The sequence below is a fragment of the Vitis vinifera genome, chromosome 14 (genome assembly GCF_030704535.1).
Source record: "Vitis vinifera cultivar Pinot Noir 40024 chromosome 14, ASM3070453v1".
NCBI classification, from domain to species: domain Eukaryota; kingdom Viridiplantae; phylum Streptophyta; class Magnoliopsida; order Vitales; family Vitaceae; genus Vitis; species Vitis vinifera.
The window spans coordinates 19,090,715-19,096,714 of NC_081818.1; positions in this window are offsets into that span (position 1 = coordinate 19,090,715).

A 6,000-nucleotide genomic window follows, 5' to 3' on the forward strand; every position below is an offset into this window, starting at 1 on the left:
AGGTCCTTAGGGTTTATACACCTTTAGTTCTCCTTCTCACTAACTTATCTTTTTTCAGTCTTTTGAAAAGTCTTGCCTATGTGTTGGAATGGCTAATAACCTTCAATCTTCTTGTGCACAACCTTTTCGACCTCCTATAGTTGGATCCTTGGGTCCTCAAAATTTTGGTCCACCATTACTTATGTAGTTTCAAACTGCAATTCTAACACAACAAGGACATTTGTTCTTTCCAACAACTTCTTAACAATTTCAGCCATGTAGACAAAATATTTCTTCACTAAATGTGGGAGTGCCTGTTGGGAACCCTAGTTCCCTTATCTTGAATCGAATAGGTACATGCAAAATTGTCATAGGCTTCTAGATCCTATTCAATGGAAGAAAAAAAATCATAATTTTACCAATATAGGGTATAGAGGAAAGCCATTAAAAAACTGTACCTTTGATTTGGATGTTCCCAAATAAATTCTGCTCAATGAATAAAGAGAACAAAGAATCTGTAAGTCTTGTACACCTAAGATGTTATGATTGATGCCTCAAACCATGATCTTAGCACTCCAATGTATGAGCTTTGGAAGAGAGGAATCCTAAGTTCTCTTTCTCTATAGAGGTGGAAGATAACTATCTCTCAAAAAGTTATGGAACCCTTACCCTTAAGGGGATATTTATAGGATTCTCTTATTAGACTTAAGTGACTTGAACCCACCAAGGCTTGGGTCACTTAATCTAGCCCATAATGAGTTCTAATTGATTAATTAACCACATGAGGTCATCTAATTAATCAATTAGCCCAATCCAAAGAACTTGTTCATTATGTCCTATGCAACTTTGCATAATTACCAAAATACCCTTATTCATAAGAGTGCACCAAAAGTCAATACCAAGAGTAAATCTAACCCTCAAAAACCATGTCATCATGGTATATGAGCTTAGAACGGGGACTATTAGGACTCATAGCAGTATTGGCTCCCTCAGAATCCAATTCTGAAGTTGATTCAACATTTCACTAAAGAGAATCAATTGCACTCCAATACCAAATGTAAATAACAACATCGGGTATGTGATCTACTATCCATTGCATGAAGAATCCTTATGAATAGGTATTTGTAATCTAACAAGATAGTATTATCGCCTATCAAGATTACCTCTCTAATCCTTGAGTTACAAATCCTATTTATTATGTGATCAATTAGCATACTCTAGCTCCATGAAGCATATGTCAAATTTCCACTAAATGAAATGTTATGGTCATAGTCTTCTAGATCACATGTCCTTTAAATCACCAAAGAGAACACACTATCTCAGTCCATAAGATATCATGGTGCTTTTATTGAGAATACTTGTTGCCAACAACCTTCATCAACTATAGGAATATATGACCACTTTAAGGTCTCACCCATAGGTCAAAGCCTCCTGTTAACTTTGGCATAAGCTCAATATCCTTTCAAGATTAAGAATACATATAATATAGTAGTTTGGTGAATCATGAAAATTGATAGTCTTACGTCTTGATTCACTATAGGTCTTGTCTAATATGCATCACATGCACTAGTGCACTCACCATAGAAAAATCATCCCGACAACGAAGATAAGTCATCCCTTTAATTAAGAGGTAATTCACTACGGTCTCAGATGAATTGCCTAAATCCATGAACCAATTGTGGACAACTCATCACTTTGAAAGGAACCTATGACTTAGATCTTCTATGCAATTCCTAATATACCTAAGTCATGTACAATGCAAATGATGTGGGACATGTATGCTCAAATAACCAATTAATGCATAAGATAATAAAGGGAAACTAAGAAATATATATAAATTAATGAATTTATAAATGAATTTCAATCTGTTACAACATGTCATGCTTTCCAAGGCTCAATCCCAATAAAAGAATCAACTATACTCTAGTATGCTATGTAATTACAATAAGACGAAGCTTAGGTCCATGCCTTACTATCCATTACATTCAGACCTCCTATGAATTGGTGTTCGTAATCTAACAAGGAAGTGTTATCACATATCGAGATTACCTTTTCAATCTTTAAGTTACATATCCCACTTATTATGTGATCAATTGACATACTTTAACTCTAAGGAGCATATGTGAAATTGTTACTAAAGAAAGTATTATTGTTATAGTCTTCTAGATCACATGTCCTTTAAATCATCCAAGGGGACATATTGTCTCAATCCCATGAGATACCTTGGTGCCTATATTAAGAAAATATATTATCACCAACCTCCATCAAAAGTGAACCAATTTATAGAGATATATGATCACTTTAGGGTTTCACCTATAGATCAAAGCCTCCTATGGACTTTAACACAAGCTCAATATCCTCTCAAGGTTGAGAGTCTATGAAGTATAGTAGCTTGGTGTATTATGACAATTGATAGCATTGTGTCATGGTTCATCATAGGTTTTATCTAATGTGTAACCATAACTAGTGCACTCACCATGATAAACCTATCCTAATGGCTAAGACAAGTCATCTCTCAAATTGGGAGGTAGTGCACTACAATCTCTACTAGATTGCCCAAATCCATGAACTAGTTGTGAACAACTTATCTTCTTATAAGGAGCTCATGACTTGTATCCCCTATGCAACTCCTAATGCACCCAAGTCAAGTATAATACAAGTGATATGGGCATGTATGCTCAGATAACCAATTAATGCATATGGGATAGTAAAGTGAACAAGAAACATAAATAAATAAGTTTATTAATGTATCTAAAACTATTACATCATGTCATGCTTTCTAAAGCTCTATCCCAGCAAATTCTTATGATACTAGGATTCATTGCAAAAGGATATATAACCTTAAGAGCTCTACTTTTTTGCTAATTAAGCTATTGTTTGCCTTGAATGCTCAATAATATTAAATTCATGGTTATTTTCTTTATTATAAATATCATGTCTTCTAATTGATTATCACTATTTTTTGCACAATTAGTATATGGACCAAGCCCAACTAATCATTTGTATTGAACAATTAATTTGGATATAACAACTAATTGCATAAAAGCTAATTTAAGTGGAACTAGCTATTCCTTGTGAACAAACCTAGTTGGAAGAAAGAGTGGCATAAGATGAATAAAAGAACCAATTGTCTCATACTTGGATCTTTGGATAGTGTGTTGCAATAATAACTCATATTTATTACCATGAACTTTGATATTCATTTTTTTAGTCTACAAGGAATATTTGGTGATGAGGGTAGGACAACTATACAAGTAATCATTAGGACTGTTATGAACATCAAGGTTTCTATGATCATCAAGGTTTCTATGATCTTAGAGATCTTACCAAATTCCTTCGAGATGGCTAAGGGGATTCTCAAAGATAATATGGATTCTCATATGGGAGTCAAGGGTTTTTTAGGCTCTTCTACCAAAGAGAAGAAGAACAACACTAAATAAGACAAGTTCAGGAGAGGGAATAAGAGAAAAAGCTCAGGGGTAAGTGATTCATTTATGGCCTTTTACGACACTGGGAAATGAATGACCTGTTTATGTAAGGAAAAAAGAAAGTACACTTCATATAATCATTATTGAATCTATAGTGGTGGATTCATTCCAAGCCCACTATTTGTAATTCTTTATAGGCTTTTCAACAAGTGAGAAGATTATATGATGAAGACTTATTTACCTTAACTTTAGTTGCAGGATTAGCTATGTAGGCTAGTGGGAGATATGACTTCTTCCTCCATTATTACTTTTTCCAAGTAATGAGAATAGTTGGATATCATTAAAAGAAAAAAAAATCAAGCACTAATAAAACATATGGTATCTAAACCTAGCTAGGTTCATATTAATTTAAATAGGATCTAAAGACTAATTAAGTATGGACACTTTAGTTCTAAAGGATCTTCTAGTCTACGAATCTAGTCTAGGTGGTAAAATAACCAAAAGACCATTTATTGCTAAAGGATATAGAAATAAGGAATGTTTAGAGTTAGTGCATACTGATGTGTATGAAACTTTTAGAGTTCATTCATGGTAAGGATATAGGTACTTCATCACTTTTATTGATGATTACTTTAAGTATGGATATATGTACTTAGTAGATAGGAAATTCGATGACTTGGATAAATTCATTGAATTTAAGGCGAAATCAGATAATTTATTGGGTAAATATATCAATGCTCTTTTATTAGATCAAGGTGGTAAGTACATATCTAGCAAGTTTGATTCTTTTCTTAGGAAACATGTAATTATATCCTAAGTGCACCTGAGACTCCATTGCAAAATAGGGTGGAGAAAAGAAAAAAATAAAACTTCAATGAATATAATGAGATCGATAATTGGTTTCTTATTACTTCTGGCATTTTTTTTGGGAGATACCTTACAGATTGTGTTATACCTCCTCTACCTAAGAGGCATATTAGGTTGTAGGATATTCGAGAGGATTCTAGGGGTTATTACTTTATAGTTAAGATGATCAAAAGGTATTTGTTGGTATAAATGTTAGCTTTCTAATGGAGACTAGATGATAAGTAATAAGACAAATAATTATATAATTTGAATGACATTAGAAGATAAACCTACATTTGCATAAGATATTATGGTTCCAAGGGTATAAAGACATGCTAGTCCTAATACTTCTAGTACACGAATACCTCATCATAGTGATGAAGTATCCTATACTTACATGCATTTGGCCAAGTGCATGATTCCAACAAGGGTTTGCTAACTTTAGGTTTGGAGTTCCACTTTCTTAGGATAAGTGTCCTTGGACATTTGGGGAGAGAAATTGCACTAAGGTGGTATCCTGTGTCCCTATAGTGAGCAACCTTATGTATGTGCAGATGTTTTATGCTAAACTAGATATTTTCTTTGTTGTAGGGATGATGAGTAGATATTAGTCTAATTAAGGATTAGATTTTTAGGTAGATGCCAACCATATACTCAAGTATCTTAGGAGAACGAAGGATTATATATGCTTGCATGTTTTTGTGATGAGTTCATATTCATTGGGTATAAGGATTTAGACTTTCAGTATGATGAGGACTCTCGTAGGTCATCCTTTAGGTATATGTGTGCTTTAATTGATTTTTGTTGCTTTTGAAACAACGAATAATGCTATTTGGCTTAAGATGTTCCTTATGGTCATTAAGATGAGTTTCCTGTGGTGAGTGTACTAGTGTATATGGTTACACATTAGACAAGACCTACAGTAAATCATGACATTGGCTATCAAGTATTCATAATTCACCAAGCTACTATATTGCATAAACTATCAACCTTGAGAAGATATTAAGCCTATACTAAAGTCATCAGGCGGTGGACTTATGGGTGAGACTCTAAAGTGGTCATACATTTCCTATGGACTATTAACTATTGATAGAGGTTAGTGGCAATAGATTCTCAATAAAGGTATCATGATATCTCAAGGGATTGGGATAATGTATCTCTTTGAGTGATCTTAAGCACTTGTGGTTATGAAATTTGTGACATCTTAGTAATTCCTTTAGTGAAATTCAACATATGTTGTTCATGAGTTAGAGTATGTCAATTGATCATATAATAGGAGAATCTTTAACTTGGTGATTAAAGGGTAATTTTGAGAGGTTGATAACACTTAACTTATTAAATTACAAACACCAATTCATAGAGAGTTTGCATGCAATGGATAATAGGTCACAAATCTGAATATTCTATCTCAATACAATATTTTAGGATATTAGAGTATAGTTGAATCTTTATAGTGAGATCTTAAATCAACTTTATAATTGGATTCTAAGAGTACCAATATTTTTCTATGGTTCCTAGTGGTTTTAACTCAAGGTCATATTTGAGGTTGCATAGGAACTTGTGAATATTATCTCTGGATTGAGGTAATTGATTAATTGAAGCCCAATAAGGCTAATTAATTAATTAATTAGAACCTAAGTGAATTGGATCAAGTGACCCAAACTCAAGATGAGCTCAAGTCACTTAAGCCAATGGGAAGCCTATATAAACCCTCTTAGGGGTTAAAGCTTCAATCTTTTTCTTCTAT